The sequence below is a fragment of the Ambystoma mexicanum genome, chromosome 8, assembly GCF_040938575.1.
Source record: "Ambystoma mexicanum isolate Mex_15411 chromosome 8, UKY_AmexF1_1, whole genome shotgun sequence".
NCBI classification, from domain to species: Eukaryota; Metazoa; Chordata; class Amphibia; order Caudata; family Ambystomatidae; genus Ambystoma; species Ambystoma mexicanum.
In genome coordinates, this window is record NC_090929.1 from 752475787 (window position 1) to 752497074 (window position 21288).

Sequence of the window (21288 nt, forward strand, 5' to 3'; positions counted from 1 at the left end):
TATAATTATGGCAGGAACATTCTTTATTTTCATGTTTTACACCATGTGCAATTTGTTTTGTTACTTCTTGAAAAATGCTACTTTGCTCATTGTTTAGTTTTGATTGTAGTATAGTTAAGTCTTCCTTATCTTCATACTGACACATGGTGTTTTCTACTTCTATCATAACTAATTCTGCCTCATTTATTATTAGTGGTTCTCCCAGTGGTTCTTGGCTTCCTGTTACAGAAGGTTGACTACTGTCAGGAGTGTCCTTATCTAGTTGGGCTTGGAGTTCTTCTTCGTGTTGCTGTTCATTGTGCAACATTTTTTTGTATTGTGTAAAGTTTACATCAGTTATAGTGCTTTAATTTGCTTTGAAAGCATCCTCATATGAGTCATAGTTATCTGGTAATTGTTCTTCTTTTCTCCATGGTTTGAAGAGTTGTAGCAGGGACATGTAATATACTTCTTTATGTTGAGGAGTCTTTAATGACAATTTGAAATGATTAATTAAATTTGGTTTAGTGAGTTTAACTAAGCTGCCTTCACAGTTTGTCACTCTATATTTACCTTTTTTTTCATCAGGTTTCATATTATTTTTGTATGTGTAGTTTTGGGCTATGTGGTATAGACACATGTTTTCCAAAGTATTACTTCTGTTTGGGTAGTATGTGTCCAATAAATTGTTTTTTAAAATGTCTTGGCTGTTGGGGTCATGTTTGGCTATTGTTTCTATATCTTCATATGATTTTAGAACTCTTTTTCTAGATTTAGCTGGACCAAGACTTAGCCATACTATATTTTCAGATTTACCATACAATGCAGTACCGGTTAAACGATCAGCTGCTTCATATGATCCACATTCTCTATGGGTGAGCATTTTTATGCCCAAGCTGTATAATTTCTGAGATACTGTTTTATCTGATGACAGGTCATTCCAGAGGTCTTGGAGCTCTGTCTTTTCTGCTTTAGTTAAGTATGCTGTGACATATCGTGCAACTGCAGTAGAATTGTGTGCAATGTACTGCACATCTATGTTTGCATTCCATAAGTGGGCAATGATTGCATTATAATCATTGATATATTTTTCTTCTTCTTTTCTTTTTATGTAATATGTATTTTTAGGTGACTTACCTTTAACACTATGTCTAACTGAAGACATGAGGTTGTTCACTTGACCTGTATTTGTAACTGGTCTAGGGAAACCAAATCGGCATTTGGTGTAGTATTTCCCTTTGTTTTTGTATTTGCGACGACAATATTTTCCACATTTGTGCCTTTGAAATTGTAAAATTTGTGCATGAAGATCACTATTTGTGGCTTCTGATGGAATTTCACAAGTGACATATTTTTCAATAAACTGTAAAACAGTGGCATCACTGTCTTGACCAAATTTAGGAGCATCTTTAATCCATAAAAGCATGTGGATATGTGGTGCTCCTCTTGCTTGGTATTCTTTTCTCCAAAAGAAGTGCTGCACTTCTCCAAGGGGAGGAACAGTTTTATTACAAATAAAATCTAGCATAGCAATGAAGCGATGGTGAAAATATCTTGAAACATTAACAGGATCCAAAGAACAAAGTTCTCCAGGTGTTAGTATATCTATGTTTGTTTTGTTTTTATTTCATATGCGTAGGAAATCATGTAAATCTTCCCATGCATATTCTCCACAACTTAATCTAACAAACCAAGTGGGTGGGCCAAGGTTTCTGATCATACAACGTACATCTCCATGTTGTCGAAACCAGTACTCTTTAGTACCACGCATATTTGCTAATAGATTTGTAATATTTGATTGTAAAACCTCATCCTTTTGTTGCACTTTTTCTTATAATTGTGTAGCTGTCATATTTTGAAAGTGTGATCCTGATGTTAATATGTGTGCAACTCCGTAACATAAAGTTGCTAGTTCACTTTCAAAGAGTAGGTGGAATATGTATTCCACATTTTGTCTAAATCTGGGATCTTCAGAATACATCCGTAATGAGCGGTATTCTGAAGCTGATATTTGAATAGGTCTATCATCATACCTTCCTCCTTTGCCAGTAGGAAAGAGTAGAGGGAAAGCACGTGCTTCTATACTTTTTTCCCATATGCTGATTGGCGATCCTTTTGTTTGACGCATTTGGTAAGTTTCCAGTACATCTTCTACGGTGTCATTACAGTGCAAAGGATGAATTGTATAATGGTCTAAAGTATTTGATATTGTAGCAGGATCTAGTAGCTCAAATTGACCAGCTTCTTGTGTTTCTTGAATTATTTCAGTTGTATCTTTCAAGTTTTCTTCAATATTAATTTCTTTGTAATATTCATTATTCTCTTTAAGATATTGGAAGGCTTGTCTAACTTTATATAAATCTACCAGCTGTTGCCATATTTGTTTTGTCTTTTGTAGGTACTCCATTTAATAAGATAACTAAAGATTGCTGCATTGGACGTTGCACTCCTAGAGTTTGCACATTTTCTTTTAGATCTAATGGTAAATAAACTACTTTTCCACGAATGCCTTTTACCAATTCAGAGGTAGGTAATTTTTACTGTTTTTGGTTGAAGGCGTATTATTGCTTGAAATGGGTGTACTGCTTTCATTATGATGCTCTCATATAAATTAAGTTGTTGTAGGGGTTTTGGTACTGGGTATAATTCCAAATTATTTGTGATAGCACGTGAAGGAGTTTGGTTGTTGTCAAGTTTTGTAGTGCAGTAACTGCAAAGTATTAAGGGCTCAGTTATTTTGTATTTGTTTTGTGCTACAAGGTAGAGAGCTAATTCAAACCATTTAGAATCTTCATTGTCTTCTATTTTGTATGATAGGTCTACAGTTTTTATGTTACTTTTGTAAAAAGTTCTACGGCAACATACACATACATGGTTTGGTACTTCAGCTGATGTACTTTTAAATTTTAGTATTTCTTTTTTGTATGTGTTTAGCAAAAGGTTGCCATATGTAGAATTGTTGCTTAATTGGTTTAAAGCTATTTCATTCTGTAAATGGCTTTCACTTCCAAAATATTTTTTCTGGATATAGTGAATTTCTTCAAGTAGGTCTTTTGCTGTACCATGTAGAAGGATGTTATTTAACTTTGCTAGTGCTAAAGCAGGACTTTTAGCATAGTACAGTTTATAGACTAGATTTCTTATAGTTGAATGATGTGTTGATATCCCTTTGATATCACGGAAAGTGGTTTTACAAGTAGGTCCTGTAATGCAGGCCAATGAATGTCCTTGTAGTCCTGTGTACTTGCGCACTGGACAGGTATCCATATTTTGCAGTAATTTAATTTTGATTTTGTCTTTGCTTTTTACATATTTATTGAGGAATTGGCGTAAAGATTTGAAACATTGTTTGGGAATGTTACACATTGACGTGCATGGCCATTTGTACACTAGACATTCTGATTCAGTTGAATGGAGGGGTAATTCTAAGTTTTCAGGGCATATTTTTGTAAGGAGTACTTCTTGTTCCATTATGGTTTTATTCACTTTTTCATAACCTCGACCACTGCTATGTATGGCAATTGTATTTGTTTGCTTTTGTTTGTACGCTTATTCATTAAAATATGGTTCTGTGATCATAGTGTGATTCCATTCACCTCCGCAGATACTTAAGACGTTCTTTCTGTTGACATTTCGCTTATTGAGAAGTCTTTCTTGTAATTTAGTTATTAGTTTTGTTAGTGGTTTCATTTTCTTTAACAGTAAAATAAATAACTTTCTTTTCAGAAGAATTGCACTGTCCATCAACGCTTCTAAGATTAATTTCCTAGGATAGGTTTTAAGCATTGAACCTGATTTCTCTTCTGTTTTTATAAGATTTTGAAGGACTTTGTGACGGTACATTTTGGCTAAAATACTTTTCTTGGTATGCTTACTTTGCACTATATTAAAATTTGAAGAAGTAGTTTTATCTGTAGTGATAGCTGATTTTCTGTTAATTGTTTTTTGGTTTGTTTTACATTTTGATAGAGGAGGCAAAGTTTTTGTACTTGAAACTTCTTGTGTTTCACTAAATGACTGTATTAGCTGTTTTGTTTCAACGTTTTTTCCAAATCTTCTAGAGATGGATGCTTAGGTTGGACACTTTTATTTTCATTTGCTCTACTTTTGCGTTGCTTTCTACGGACTTGACTTTTGGTAGGCATTCTTTAGGGTCTGTTGAAAAAAATAAAGAAGATATGGGTTGGTGTGTTCTGGAATGTATGTGTGCTGTGTGCATGAGTGTTTGAGTAAGATGATAAAGATGTATGTAATGGTGTGTGATTGTGTATTGGGAACTACAACTAGTAGGGATAGGTATTCTTGAATTTATGTGTTACTAAACTGGGGTTCAGATGACAAAAAAAATGTAAGCTAGTGGTGTGGAAAAGTACAAATAGTAAATCTAATGTATACAATTAAAACAGTTGTTTGTTCTATAATATGAACATTGTAGCGGTTCAGTTGGGTAATTTGTGTGTCCACAAATAGGAATTTGTGGGCCATTCTGGCTGTAAATCGCTGTTTAAGACATGGAGATTTTTGGACAAAATGGTACACAATCTCTATTTTTAGGCACCAAAAAGCTTGTATTAACGTTATAGTATGTTTGATTAATGATAAAAATATTATGGTGATATTCTACTTACTTTTTTTCTTAAATTAACAGGTAACTTCTTAGTTCTTCTTTGTTCTTCGATTTCGGCTGCTTCTTTTCAGGAGACTGGTCTTCACTGCAATTGTAAAAGCTTCAAATTAGTAACTTTGTTTGTATATAGCGCTGTTTTTAATTTAGATATTGATTTTTTTAATTGAAATCCTCAGTGCCTTCTTTAAAACCATTAAACTAATTTATTTACATAAGATACATTGCATCAGTTCAGTACATATGATATGTTCTTAATGAACAAATTGTATTGAATGACTAACTGTAGCAAAAAAAAAAATATCTTTACTATGTCTTGTGAAATTTATAATATACCAGTGAATACCACTATTTCTGTAAGTGAGCTGTTCTAGGTAATAGCGTCTCAATGTCATGTATAAATTAAAGTAATTAAGTAAATAAATAAATAAAAACAAAAAAATATGAAATTGTATAAGTATTTTTTTAAAGATATAAACATAGATTGTGCTTGCATGCAATTTTGTTTGAATATATGTAGTCTATATATTTCATTTAAAAAATGTTAGTTTATCATGATTTGAGTGTGTGTGTGTATAAGGAAAGTAAATAGTATAAAGGTTTATAAGTGATAGTTGATTTTAGGAAATTGAAAAAATACAGTAAATTCATTTTACAGATTACACAAGCTAAAAGTCTGTTTGAAAATGTGTTCATCTACTGTACAGAAAATATGCATACCTGAAGTTTGTGTTCATGCATATGGATATGCATGGAGCTGCAAGTAGAAATCTTGGAGACTTATACAGTATTTCTGGTAGATGGTGCTTGCCAATGATATGACACTTGTACTCAGAGAGATTCACAGTACATTTGCAGTGCTGATCTATGATGATGCAGTTAGATCTAGAGGTATTGAATGTGATTGGTGCATGGTCATGTGATTTTTTAGCTACATCCAATGAGGGAATGGCAGAGAGAGTGAAGTGGAAATGGTAGAAGGGCTGTTCATGTTAAGATATGTCCACGGACATGGCGGTAGTTCGCGGACATCGGGAGTTACATCCAGGGATTTTTGGGTTCAGAAGTCATGCAAATGAGAATAAGCACTGAAAGGGATTGGTCAGGAAAGTTTAGTGGGTGTGTTGTGCCAGGAGAGAGTTTCTCAGATACTCTTTTTGCTGAGAGAACAAAAGATAGCTATGGCTGTGTGTTTCAGAAAACAGATTGTTTGGATTTTGGGAGATTCGTGGATACATTGGTTGAAGGTGCATGCAGAAAGCTGTGGAGTAGCTGTAGATCTTGGATTCCCACATGTGGAAGTACACTGGGATGGAGTACGTGGAATGAAGTGGTTGGACTTGCTACCTCTCTGTGCTACTTTGGAGACAGAGCAACATCCAGAAATAATTGTAATTCATTGTGGAGGGAACAGTTTAGGACATGTGACTGGAATTTTTTTGCAATTTGCTATGAAAGAAGGACGTGGGAAGGTTATGGACATGTTTCCTAATTCTCAAGTGATATTTTCACGGATTGCGCAGAGACAAATGTGGCTTCGTTCTTCTTCATTTGGTCCACAAATGGAAAAAGCAAGGCGCAATGTTAATAAGGCTGTTGGTGCCTTTCTAAGAGATTTTGGCATGTCCTCTTTTCACAATGAAAATATTATGTTTCGTAGTACATACATTTTTTCGCAGAGATGGAGTCCATCTTACTTATGCTGGCAATCAGATTTTTCTGAGAAATGTACAAAATGCATTGCAACCTTTTTTGGAATTACAACAACCATTTTGAAGTAGGTGTTAAGCATTTATAATTTTTGACTTACAAACACCACCCAAAGGCTCTTTTCAGAGCCACCACTTCTTCCCAGAGAAAATTGCAATGTTTGTGATGGGGTAGCAACCCAATTTTTTAAATGTTCGTGAACTGTCCGCGGACTTCTAAAAAATACAAAGGGCCCTGCTTCATTTATTTTCAGTTCTATTTTTTAACTTGAAAGGCGACTCTGAAAAGAGCCTTATTTTTTTTTTATTTTTGATATTTTGTATTTTTTTGGTTTTTTATACACGACACACTAGGAGAGGAGGGGAAAGGAAGGTAAAGGGGGGACACCAAGCACAGGGATAAGAAAGGTCGAGCTGAGAGAGGAAGATATAGAGTGGGTTTTATTTGGGTAGTGAGCAGATCTTCTCGTGCTCTGAGACGATAGTCTCAAAAGCACTATGAAGTCGCTCCCCCCTGCAGAGTACTGTGTCACAGTACATACATACAACTGTGACCCTCGAAAGGTAAGGGTCATCAGCATTCTGTATGGCCTGTGAGGCAGCTTGAGGAAGACGCTGTCCCACAGAGGTGGTCCTTGTGGTGACAGGATCAGAAACAGAGGATGAAGTAGAGGAAATCAACCTGCTATGTTCTTCGCAAGGTACAACCCTGCGAATAGCCCCAGAGTGAAATGACCTCAGGTGTCGCTTCATAGTAGTGGTCCCAAAGCTGTACTTACCGTGCTTCCCGCGACTGAGTATCATTTTGCACTCATTGCAGGTAACACTGTTCGCACGAGCCTTAGGAACATTACCATGAATGGTAAATAACCGCCACACCCAAGACTCACGCCTAGTGCGGGTAGTAGGGTTTTCCTCTACCTCATTCTCATCATCCTCTTCTTCCTCCTCTGCATCCTCACTCCTGTTCCCCTCTTCAGGCCCTTGGGGAGGTGGTGGTGGTGGAGGGGGTGGGGGTGGTGCTGAAGCAGGTGCAGCACCAGGTGGCAGTTCTGCAGCCAGGGATCCCATCTCGATGGTGTAATCAGCAAGTTGCTGGAGAAATAGCTGTGCTCTGAAGAATAGCCAGAAACACAATGAGAATAAGCTCTAGGGCATGGTCTTTTATAGGGGTGCTTGTGCGCGCTTCGCGGAAATGCGCGCTGTCCGCGGACAGATCGAATGCAAAAAAAAGTTGGAAAAGTTTCAAAAGGTATGTAGAAACTCAGGATTACTATGTGGGACTTGTGCAATGGTGAGATTTTATTGAAAAATATTATGGATTAATTGAAAATGTACTTTTAATTTGTTCGGGGACCCGAACAGTGTCCGCATTCAGAACACGCGATCAGCGTGGGCGCGGTCATATGATCCGTTCGCGAATAAGTCTGCGAAGGAAGCGCATGTCCGCAGGACACCAAATGCACAGAGATTGGCTAGCGCATGCGCGTTGATGTTCTACGGACACTGTTCGGGTCCTGAACTAATTAAAATTGCGTCACACATGAAACGAACATTTCAGGACACTGCGTGTGTTCTTAGAACAGTTTAAATTTGCTAGCGAACAGTAAGGACAGATATAGTGTTCTTCAGGACACGTTCAATTTCGTTTATGTACGAACATTTCAGGACACCAATTGTGTTCTTAGAACATTTTCAACTTGCTAGCGAACAGTACGGACAGGTATAGTGTTCTTTAAGACACCTCCATTTTCGTTTAATTATGAACAGTTCAGGACAACGCGTGTGTTCTTAGAACAGTTTGAACTTGCTAGCGAACACTACCAACAGATATAGTGTTCTTTAGGACACTTTAATTTTTTGTTTTTTACGAACATTTCAGGACACCGCGTTTGTTCTTAGAATAGTTTCATCTTGCTAGCGAACAGTACGAACAGGTATAGTGTTCTTCAGGACACCTCCATTTTCGTTTCTTTACGAACATTTCAGAACACCTTTACTGTCCGCAGACACCTACATTGTTTTTTTTTTAAAAAAAACGAAACTATTTACAACACAATATCAAAATTAAACTTTATTTAACATATATTAATAATTTATGACAGAGAAGGTGAGGCAGAAACAGAAACAAAAACAGGAGAATTAGGGGTTTCAACATGATTGTTATTAGGTGAAGAAGGGATGGAAGCCTCATCAAAACGTTTTGGGTTATGGAGACGGTTTGGGGATAATTGACTGGGATATGGTGAGGAGGGACAAGTACATGTGGGGCAATGGTACGAGGTTTTTGATTTAAAATGATCTTCCACAAAAGTTTTCAAATTATTAAAATTAGTCAACAATAAATCAATTTTGTCTTCTATACTGTGAAAAGTGTTATCCATAACAGGTTTTTCTGAAGTATTTTCTATTTTGGTATGCTCTGTACAAAAAAAAAGAAATATATGTTAAATGTATACAAAATAATAATAATTAAATGGTTTATATTATAAAGTGTTTACCATTAGTTTCACTATATTGTGACATTTCTTCATGTGGGAAATGTTCCTCTAGCCATTCCAGAGTACTAGACATTTCTGTGAGAGAAAAAAAAAAGATAATATATTTTTTTATCTAATACAGAAAGTTTATAAATATATGAATAAAATTAAGTACACTTACTATTTCAGGTAATATATGTCCTATGTACTCAGTGGGTCTGCTCTTGTTCTCAGTTCTGTTGTGTTTGTGAGGTAATTATGTTGGAAGCCAATTTATTTTCTTGTGATATATTCCATTTTAGAACATAGTGCATTTAAATGAATGGTTAGTGTGTTGTATATATGGGTTACATTTCTTATGTATTAGTACATATACAGGCCGATTCATGGAATCAACGTGCGCCGAAAAAACGGCGCACGTGTACGAAAACGTGCGAATCGCAGTGAAATAGCAAAAATCGCAGTGCAAGTGCGATTATCGCACAGAAAACATTGCACATCTATTCATGGAAGTCCGTGCACGCGCAAAATGTGGGATGTGCGCTGAAAAAGTGCGCGGCGCACGCTGGCGCACGCTGGCGCACAGGTCACCGAACGCCGTGCGATAAGGCCACAGCGAATTCGCACATAGCGCGGCGCACATAACAAAAGTAGGCGTAACACAGGGCGGCACACGCAGAATGGGGAACAACTCGCGAAAATGTGGGCGTCACGGGGGAAGTACAGGAGGCAAGTGCGCAGAACGCCCACACGCTCGCCTACAACACGTATTCATGGAATCGAATAGGGAAAAACAGCGCACGGCCAAAGACGCGCACAGGCCCATACATGTCCGCCACACGAAAGCAGGCGGTAGCGTCCCTGCGCAGGAAAAAAATGTGCGCCAGAAAAGGCCCACACGCGATCGGGCCTGGGGGAGCGTGTGCGTGTATTTCAGAGGTGCGCGAGAAGTTCCACACGTGATTTGCCTGGGCGCGTGTATTTCAGGGGTGCGCGAGAAGTTCAACACGCGATTGGCCTGGGCGCGTGTATTTCAGGGGTGCGCGAGAAGTTTCACACGCGATTGGCCTGGGCGCGTGTATTTCAGAGGTGCGCGAGAAGTTCCACACGCGATTGGCCTGGGCGCGTGTATTTCAGGGGTGCGCGAGAAGTTTCACACGCGATTGGCCTGGGTGTGTGTATCCCAGGGGTGCGCAAGAAGTTCCACACACAATTGGCATGGGTGCTTGTATTTCAGTGGTGCGCGAGAAGTTCCACATGCGATTGGACTGGGCGCGTGCATCCCAGGGGTGCGTGAGAAGTTCCACACGCGATTGGCCTGGGCGCGTGTATTTCAGAGGTGCGCGAGAAGTTACACACCCGATCGGGCCTGGGGGAGCGTGTGCGTGTATTTCAGGGGTGCGCGAGAAGTTTCACACGCGATTGGCATGGGCGCGTGTATTTCAGAGGTGCGTGAGAAGTTCCACACGCGATTAGCCTGGGGGCGTGTATTTCAGGGGTGCGCGAGAAGTTCCACATGTGATTTGCCTGGGCGCGTGTATTTCAGGGGTGCGCGAGAAGTTCCACACGTGATTTGCCTGGGCGCGTGTATTTCAGGGGTGCGTGAGAAGTTTCACACGCGATCAGGCCTGGGGAGCATGTGCATGTATTCCATAGGTGCGCGAGAAGTTCCACACGCGATTGGCCTGTGTACACGATTCCATTGGACCAAAGGCCCTGACAGCGCAGGCGGGTCTGTGACGTGACACGCACGGGCGTTTCCCTGTACCTGAGGGAATGTTACAAGACCAAAAACTGCACGTCCGAGTGTCAGCCCACGTAATTGGAGGATAGTGCCTCAGTGCGTATACGCGGAAGTGACGTTGGACGTGTGGTGCGGTTTAAAAGGTGCGTGTAGTACGTCATTTCCTTGTACGTGCTTCCCGTGGAGAGCGAGTGGGTGAAATCTGTACTTCTTGTCGGTTCACACGCGATTTACTTCACAGCGTTTCTAGTTCGTACTCCCTGTTACCTCTGTCAGTATTTTTCTGATTTTCTCTTCGACCTGTTTCCTCAAACAGCGTTGACTTCTCCTTTTGTCCTGTCTCCTCAGACAGTGTACAATTCTTCTTTTGGCGGGGGTGTTGCCAACGCGCACACACGCGTATTTTTCACGCTCTTTTCCCAGGCACACGGTGAGTCGCGCACGTATTTACCAACTGTGCTGGCCCCGTGTGTAGCGTACCCCTTCAGAGGTCATTGTAGGCTGCATGTGACATGCATACGTTCATTTTTGTGTTTCTGGGTGCCACAGCGTAGTGCAGGTTCCTTTTCCCACGCACGTGGTCTACGAGGGGTCGCGTGCACGTCATTTTCTGTTTTAGGGGTGCCTGTGCGTTGCGTGACCCGTCATCTTTCCCCAGGGGTTCCATACAGCCTTGCTAGAGCACTTGGGTACGAATTCCATCTAGTACCCTACCCCTTTGACCCCCAATTGCCCAGGACAATTGTCCACTGCAACTCCCATACGCACAACTCCATCAGTGCCATGGCTGGGAGGCGAGCAAGTGGTAAGGGTGGCAAAGGTGGCCAAGCCTCAAGAGGTGGGCGTGGTGGGCGCGGTAGGGGACGTGGCCAGGATTTGCAGACTCCCCCTAGCCCCCCACGTGTGGAGGACCAGTCAGGGACACACATCCCCCACCCCCATGGTTGAGGGAAACGTGGCTGACACCATCCCTGCTCAGCCCTTGTTGGACCGGCCCGTTGTGGCACCTGACCTAGCACAGGGTGACTCCCAGGCTGACTTCCAAGTCGCAAAGTCTAGGCCACGGGTGGCGGCGCAAGCCAGTGTCACCAGGCCACGTGGTACAGGGGCAGCCATGTCATCTGCTGTCCCGAGTAGGTGGGGTGGGGAGGCTGCAGGGGCAGCTGCAGCTCCGTCCACCCCAGCTCTGACTCCCCCAGCAAGGACAGTGTTGGTCCCGGTACATCAGACTGAGGTTCCCCCTGCCATCATCACACTTCAGCTAATGCCTGCAGAAAGTGATATGGTCAGTGTGCCATCGCACACTACTACTACACAGTCCACCAGTGCTCCTGCCTCTAGTGTCCAGAGCGGCTTAGGGTACTCCGGATCCCCACCACCCACAAAAAGAAAGAGGAAGAGTGCTCATCCAGTACAGGCTGATGACCCCGACACGGCTACACGGTCCGGCACGCCAAAGAATCCTAGCTTCAATGATGCCGAACTGGATGCACTTGTGCAGTATGTGTCCGAACATGACACCGAAATGTTGGTCACTTCAGGGTGTAGGATTACACCTGCTCGACGTCAGGCACACTGGCAGTCCATCGCGGGCAGCATAAGTGCCCTTGGGTTTATGAGGCGCACAGCTGTTGAGTGCTACAAGCGCTGGAATGACCTTAAGCGTAGGGCTAAGAAAAAGCTGGCCTCAAGTCATGCCGCAACTCTGGTGACTGGAGGTGGGTCTACACAAGAGGACATAGAACTCACTCTACATGAGCATGTTGCTGGGACCTACGTCACAGAGGAGCAGATCCAAGGTGTGGGAGAACTGCCAGATTACGAGGCATTGTCCGGTGAGTGCACATGCATGTGTGTGTGATCCATGTGTATGTTGTTTGTGGGAGGGGTTCTGGTTGAGTGCCAGGTCAGGGTGTGTGTGCCTGAGTGTTTTGGCCCACCCATGTGCTTCATCCAATGCATTTGGGTATTACAGTATCCCTTCTGGCCACAGTAGGTGTTTTGCACTACATTGCGCCAGTTGCCCTTGAAGTGGCATCTTGCTACAACATTGTTCCGTATTTAGCTGTGTTCATTCAGGCTGATTGTAGGAATTCACCTGGTTCTACTGCGCATCACTCTGCCCTATTGTCACATATATGACATGATATATGACATGCCTATGGTACATGCCATCTGTGTGATGGCATGTGTCATGTATGTTTATTGGACATGCCACTCACAGGCCAATGTGTGATGGCACTGCTAGCCAGCATGCAGCTGATGTGTTGCTCTCCCATCTTGGTGTCATCAGTGTCTGACATTTTCCTCCCCTTCCAACTCATGGACAGTGCATGCATGGGAGGGTTATAGTCATGTGGGACATGTGTAAATCAAGTACTGGTACAGTAGCTTGTCTGGCCTAATAGCATGCCATGGTGCTAATGCCTGTTCCCATTTTTTGTCTTTCATGTTTTTGCAGAGGATGACGCACCTGATGCTGTTGAGGGAGAGGAGATGGTGCAGGCCCAAGAGGGATCTGAAGCACGACCAGGCACCAGTGGGGGACGTGGTTTGGTGGTGAGGGAGAACCCTCTCTTGCTGCCGGCCATACTGTCCAGGGGTGTCCCTGGCTGCACCTCCCCAGAACACTTTTCAGGTGTTGATTCGGATGAGGCCTGTGTGGATTCGCAGGTATGTGTTCATGGAAGGGATACTGTTCTGTCCGACCCACCTGCACCAGGGGTAGAGCCCACTATGGGGATGTCAGTGTTGGTAGGTGCGTCTGTGGTGGTTACGGATGCAGGGCCACACTCCGCAACATCTGATCCTGTTCCTGGGCCAAAAGTTCAGAGGGGAAATGCAGTCCTGCAGCCTTAGGCAGTGCCGACACAGCAAGGCGCAGTTCCCCTTGCCCCAGACAGGTGTGGTGCCCGCCAACGCGGTGGCCGTCTGCCACCAGGCAATACCGCATGGGAGCAATCCATTTACGGTATGGCCAACCAACAGGCAGCATCATCCGAAATGATTGCTCAAGCCATGGAGAGGGTGGCCACTTCCATTATCCCCCCAGAAAGGCAGATGGAGCTACTACAGCAGGCAACAGACTCCATTTGCCAATCAGTCAGGGAGGACATGCTGGCGTCCAACAGGGACAGACTGGCGGCCCTGGACAATCTGAGGGAATCAATTTCTATAGATGCCCAGGGACAGAGGGAAGCCCTGAGGGGAGAGGTCCGGCACCCCAGGCAGACTCTTGTGGACCTGGAGGCTTCCACTGTCACCAGGACGGAACAGCTGCTGGAGCGCGTCACCCGTACGCTCTCAGCAGAGATGCAGGCAACTCGGGCGGAGGACCGGGCAACACGTCGGGTGTTGCATGGGGATCTCCGCACCATATCCCTCCAGAATGAGGCCTTCCAGACCCGCATGCTTGCTGCCATGGAGGACCAAACTAGGGCTTTGCGTGGGCTGCCTCCCATAGCACCACCACCTCCTGTGGCAGCAGCAGCAGGGGTTGAGGAGAGCGAATCCAGCAGTGAATCTCCCACTATTTAGTAGCCGTGCAGGCCATGAGCCCATGGAGGTGTTTTTTTTCGCAACATTCACGCAGGTGGCTGTTGGTGGGCACCCTGTCCTTGGACCTCCTGGGTGGCCTCCCCCACCCCCCCTGGCCCACACATGGCCATTTTTGATTTTTGATTTTTGATTTTTTGTTGCAGTGTGTTGCCTTGTGTGGCTCCCGTGGGCATCCACTGTAGTCCGGCTGGGCACATGCAGGCTTGTCCTGAGTTTGGGTTAGATGCTTGGGTCCATGAGACACACACCCCTCCTGCTTCCCGTTTCCATGGGCTTGCAAAGGGTGTGCCCAAGTGACCGTGAATTACACAGTGACGTTGGACTCTCATGAGCTGTGTGGGCAGTCTGTAGGCAATACTGTGTATACATTCCTAGTGCATATTTTTGTTGTATTGTGCACTGCATGGTGTATTGATGTGTGCTTGTGCATCCATGTCTCCCTCCTAATTTGCAGGTTCATTCCTCATGTCTTCACAAGGCCGTCCACTTTGGAGATGGAGCTCATGTTGTGAGCAGTGGACTTCCAGATGTGCGTGGCAACAACACGGTACAGTTGGAGGTGGTGGATGTGCTGGCATTCTCATGTTGTAAGACTACGTATCCTTTGCCTTAGTACTGTCATGTTTATGCTATGTCGATTGTATTGTGGTAAGTATTTGGTCATGTGTGTTGTTGTTTCTACATTTATGTGGGCATATTGTGTGTGGCCAGTTTCCATTAGGGACAATGTACTTTGTGACACGTGTCTTGTTTGGGGGATGACTTTGTTTGCTCTCACATGGCATGTCATGCCATGGTGTCTTGGGTGGCGGTGCTGGGGAGGGGTTGGGTGACATGGCACTGTTGTCATGTTGTGTCTTGCAAGGGGGTAATGATTTTAGCCGCATAGAAGTGTGTCTTTTGAACACAGCATTGGTGGTGTTTGTGTAGGTAGGGAAGCACACAATGGAACACTTCCAGATGTACAATCTCAGGCTGGTATGGTTGTGGCAGTTGACTGTCCATTGACACATCATAATTGTCAGTTACAATCATCATTGATTGTCAGCTGGTATGTGCCAGGGCTGTGTGCACTCCACAGGGGTGTGATTTTATGTGAAGTAATTAGCCACGAGCTGCGTACGGGCTGCCTCACCCCGTGCCTTTTCCCCTCCCATGCGCAGTGGGCATGCATGTGGTTGGGGATGTGGGGGCACCACCATGTCCACGGCCAGGCCCCGGCGTGTTGCAATGTTGTGCAGGACACATGCTGCCACTATGATCCTGCACACTACTGGGGGAGCGTATAACAGCTGCCCGCCAGAACGGTCAAGGGAGCGGAAGCGTGACTTGAGCACTCCGAATGAGCGCTCCACGATGCCCCGGGTTGCAATGTGGGCTGTGTTGTATCTTACCTGGGGTGGCGTGGTGGGGTTCCGAATTGGCGTCATCATGTGGGTGCTGAGAGGGTAGGCACTGTCCCCTGGGGTGGTGGTGATGGGTATCATCAGTGGGGTTGTGACATTGCTCAGTATCTGACATGCATGCATGCGCAGTGGCATTTATACTCACCGAGCAGCCATGTATCGCCATGCCGCCCAGCTTCTATGTCCCGGTTTAGGGTAGACATTCTGTAGATGAAACTGTCGTGGGTGGAGCCTGGATAGTTGGCGTATACTGAGGTGATGATTCCCTTGGCATCACATACTACCTGGGCGTTGATGGAATGCCAGTGCTTGCGGTTTCTATAGATGTGCTCAGTTGCCCTGGGGGGACGTAGAGCCACATGGGTGCAATCAATGGCACCTAGCACTTTGGGGAATTGTGCCACCATGTAGAAATCCTGGGCAACAGCCTGCCTTTCTGCAGGTGTTCTGGGCAGGTATATGTGCCTGCGGACTGATGGGCGTGCCGTGATGATGGCCAAGACCTGGTGTAGGCAGCGTGACTGCGTGGCCTGTACACCCCCCCCACTATGGCACTTGTCCGCTGAAATGATCCAGTGGCCAGGAAGTGCAGTACATTGAGGACCTTCTCCAGGGGGCTGAGTGCTTGGGAGCACAGGGTGGTTGATGTGAGGTCATCCTCCCACTCACTGACCAGGTTGAGTATTATGTGAGGTGGAAACCTGTACCTCCCATACACATGGTCATCAGGCATCCCAAAAAGGCTGGTTCTGGGTGTAAAAATTCTGGCCCGGACTATCCTCCTCCTCCTCCTGCGGTATCCCACGGCCACTGCTGCTAGGAACGGTATGTTAATCCTGGCGTCTGAGCTTGTTTGTTGTTTGCTTGCACTTTTATGCTGTGCGGGTGGACGTACGCCTACTTCCTGCTGGCGTACGTGTTTCCGGATTGGCCACGTTCGTTTCCATGAATACGTGTTGTAGGCGAGCGTGTAAAACTTCCCGCGCAGCCCTGGAATACCCGCACCCAGCCCAATCGCGTGTGGAACTTCTCACGCACCCCTGAAATACACGCACACGCTCCCCCAGGCCCGATCGCGTGTGAAACCACCCGCGAGCCCCTGAAATACACGCGCCCAGGCCAATCACGTGTGGAACTTCTCGCGCACCCCTGAAATACACGCACACGCTCCCCCAGGCCCGATCGCGTGTGAAACCACCCGCGAGCCCCTGAAATACACGCGCCCAGGCTAATCGCGTGTGGAACTTCTCGCGCACCCCTGAAATACATGCATACGCTCCCCCAGGCCCGATCGCGTGTGAAAGCACCCGCAAACCCCTGAAATACACGCGCCCAGGCCAATCGCGTGTGGAACTTCTCGCGCACCCCTGAAATACACGCACACGCTCCCCCAGACCCGATCGCGTGTGAGAGCACCCGCGAGCCCCTGAAATACACGCGCCCAGGCCAATCGCGTGTGGAACTTCTCGCGCACCCCTGAAATACACGCACACGCTCCCCCAGGTCCGATCGCGTGTGTAACCACCAGCAAGCCCCTGAAATACACGCGCCCAGGCCAATCGCGTGTGGAACTTCTCACGCACCCCTGAAATACACACACACGCTCCCCCAGGCCCGATCGTGTGTGAAACCACCCGCGAGCCCCTGAAATACACGCGCCCAGGCCAATCGCGTGTGGAACTTCTCACGCACCCCTGAAATACACGCACACGCTCCCCCAGGCCCGATCGCGTGTGAAACCACTTCGAGCCCCTGAAATACACGCGCCCAGGCCAATCGCGTGTGGAACTTCTCGCGCACCCCTGAAATACACGCACACGCTCCCCCAGGCCCGATCACGTGTGAAACCACACGCGAGCCCCTGAAATACACGCGCCCAGGCCAATCGCGTGTGGAACTTCTCGCGCACCCCTGAAATACACGCACCCAGGCCATTCGCGTGTAATACTTCTCGCGCACCCCTGAAATACACGCACACGCTCCCCCACGCCAGATCGCATGTGAAACTTCTCGCAAACGCGTGTTCCCGACACCCGTAATACGCGTTCCCCGCTTTGCGTTTGCTATTTGCCCGTCCGGTAAACTGGTACAGGTTTGGCGCAGCCCTTTGCGATGGTTTTGCGATCTTGATGGCTTTTCCTTGCGCAAGGGCGTTCTTGGGGGCGTAACTGGCGCTGCTGCAGGGTCGCTGCGCCACTCTGCGCCACGTCTGCTTTTGGAGGTGGGAATCCATGAATACGCTGTGCGCGGAAATTGATTTTATCGCACGGGGCTGGCGCCGACATTCGCACGGGCACGCTGTGCGCCAGCAGCGTGCGACACTTTTGAGAGGAATTACATGAATCGGCCTAATAATGTGTTTGTGTGCTTTTTTTTTAATTTGTTAAATGTTCCTATGTTGTGATATAACAATCAAACATACCCCCCCAGAGTTTTTTAGGTAGTGGTACTGTTCTTCGAACATGTCCGCGAACATTAACAGGCCGATTCATGGAATCAACGTGCGCCGGAAAAACGGCGCACGCGTGCAAAAACGTGCGAATCGCAGTGAAATAGGGAAAATCGCAGTGCAAGTGCGATTATCGCAGTGCAAGTGCGATTATCGCACAGAAAACATCGCATCTATTCATGGAAGTCCGTGCACGCGCAAAATGTGGGATGTGCGCTGAAAAAGTGCGCGGCGCACGCTGGCACACGCTGGTGCACAGGTCACCGAACGCCGTGCGATAAGGCCACAGCGAATTCGCACATAGCGCGGCGCACATAACAAAAGTAGGCGTAACACGGGGCGTCACACGCAGAATGGGGAACAACTCGCGAAAATGTGGGCGTCACGGGGGAAGTACAGGAGGCAAGTGCGCAGAACGCCCACACGCTCGCCTACAACACGTATTCATGGAATCGAATAGGGAAAAACAGCGCACGGCCAAAGACGCGCACAGGCCCATACATGTCCGCCACACGAAAGCAGGCGGTAGCGTCCCTGCGCAGGAAAAAAATGTGCGCCAGAGAAGGCCCACACGCGATCGGGCCTGGGGGAGCGTGTGCGTGTATTTCAGAGGTGCGCGAGAAGTTCCACACGCGATTTGCCTGGGCGCGTGTATTTCAGGGGTGCGCGAGATGTTCCACACGCGATTGGCCTGGGCGCGTGTATTTCAGGGGTGCGCAAGAAGTTTCACACGCGATTGGCCTGGGCGCGTGTATTTCAGAGGTGTGCGAGAAGTTCCACACGCGATTGGCCTGGGCGCGTGTATTTCAGGGGTGCGCGAGAAGTTTCACACGCGATTGGCCTCGGCGCGTGTATCCCAGGGGTGCGCGAGAAGTTCCACACGCGATTGGCCTGGGCGCGTGTATTTCAGGGGTGCGCGAGAAGTTCCACACGCGATTGGCCTGGGCGCGTGTATTTCAGAGGTGCGCGAGAAGTTACACACGCGATCGGGCCTGGGGGAGCGTGTGCGTGTATTTCAGGGGTGCGCGAGAAGTTTCACACGCGATTGGCCTGGGCGCGTGTATTTCAGAGGTGCGTGAGAAGTTCCACACGCGATTAGCCTGGGCGCGTGTATTTCAGGGGTGCGCGAGAAGTTCCACACGCGATTAGCCTGGGCGAGTGTATTTCAGGGGTGCGCGAGAAGTTCCACACGCGATTTGCCTGGGCTCGTGTATTTCAGGGGTGCGCGAGAAGTTTCACACGCGATCGGGCCTGGGGGAGCGTGTGCGTGTATTCCAGAGGTGCGCGAGAAGTTCCACACGCGATTGGCCTGTGTACGCGATTCCATTGGACCAAAGGCCCTGACAACGCAGGCGCGTCTGTGACGTGACACGCGCGGGCGTGTCCCTGTACCCGGGGGAATGTTACAAGACCAAAAACTGCACGTCCGAGTGTCAGCCCGCATAATTGGAGGATAGTGCCTCAGTGCGTATACGCGGAAGTGACGTTGGACGTGTGGTGCGGTTTAAAAGGTGCGTGTAGTACGTCATTTCCTTGTACGTGCTTCCCGTGGAGAGCGAGTGGGTGAAATCTGTACTTCTTGTCGGTTCACACGCGATTTACTTCACAGCGTTTCTAGTTCGTACTCCCTGTTACCTCTGTCAGTATTTTTCTGATTTTCTCTTCGACCTGTTTCCTCAAACAGCGTTGACTTCTCCTTTTGTCCTGTCTCCTCAGACAGTGTACAATTCTTCTTTAGGCGGGGGTGTTGCCAACGCGCACACGCGTGTATTTTTCACGCTCTTTTCCCAGGCAGACGGTGAGTCGCGCACGTATTTACCAACTGTGCTGGCCCCGTGTGTAGTGTACCCCTTCAGAGGTCATTGTAGGCTGCGTGTGACACGCATACGTTCATTTTTGTGTTTCTGGGTGCCACAGCGTAGTGCAGGTTCCTTTTCCCACGCACGTGGTCTACGAGGGGTCGCGTGCACGTCATTTTCTGTTTTAGGGGTGCCTGTGCGTTGCGTGACCCGTCATCTTTCCCCAGGGGTTCCCTACAGCCTTGCTAGAGCACTTGGGTACGAATTCCATCTAGTACCCTACCCCTTTGACCCCCAATTGCCCAGGACAATTGTCCACTGCAACTCCCATATGCACAACTACTCCATCAGTGCCATGGCTGGGAGGCGAGCAAGTGGTAAGGGTGGCAAAGGTGGCCGAGCCTCAAGAGGTGGGCGTGGTGGGCGCGGTAGGGGACGTGGCCAGGATTTGCAGACTCCCCCTAGCCCCCCACGTGTGGAGGACCAGTCAGGGACACACATCCCCCGCCCCCATGGTTGAGGGAAACGTGGCTGACACCATCCCTGCTCAGCCCTTGTTGGACCGGCCCGTTGTGGCACCTGACCTAGCACAGGGTGACTCCCAGGCTGACTTCCAGGTCGCCAAGTCTAGGCCACGGGTGGCGGCGCAAGCCAGTGTCACCAGGCCACGTGGTACAGGGGCAGCCATGTCATCTGCTGCCCCGAGTAGGCGGGGTGGGGAGGCTGCAGGGGCAGCTGCAGCTCCGTCCACCCCAGCTCTGACTCCCCCAGCAAGGACAGTGTTGGTCCCGGTACATCAGACTGAGGTTCCCCCTGCCATCATCACACTACAGCTAATGCCTGCAGAAAGTCATGTGGTCAGTGTGCCATCGCACACTACTACTACACAGTCCACCGGTGCTCGTGCCTCTAGTGTCCAGAGCGGTGTAGGGCACTCCGGATCCCCACCACCCACAAAAATAAAGAGGAAGAGTGCTCGTCCAGTACAGGCTGATGACCCTGACACGGTTACACGGTCCGGCACGCCAAGGAAGCCTAGCTTCAATGATGCCGAACTGGATGCACGTGTGCAGTATGTGTCCGAACATGACGCCGAAATGTTGGTCACTTCAGGGTGTAGGATTACACCTGCTTGACGTCAGGCACACTGGCAGTCCATCGCGGACAGCATAAGTGCCCTTGGGTTTATGAGGCGCACAGCTGTTGAGTGCTACAAGCGCTGGAATGACCTTAAGCGTAGGGCTAAGAAAAAGCTGGACTCAAGTCATGCCGTAACTCTGGTGACTGGAGGTGGGTCTCCACAAGAGGACATAGAACTCACTCTACATGAGCATGTTGCTGGGACCTACGTAAAAGAGGAGCCGATCCAAGGTGTGGGAGGACTGCCAGATTACGAGGCATTGTCCGGTGAGTGCACATGCATGTGTGTGTGATCCATGTGTATGTTGTTTGTGGGAGGGGTTCTGGATGAGTGCCAGGTCAGGGTGTGTGTGCCTGAGTGTTTTGGCCCACCCATGTGCTTCATCCAATGCATTCAGCG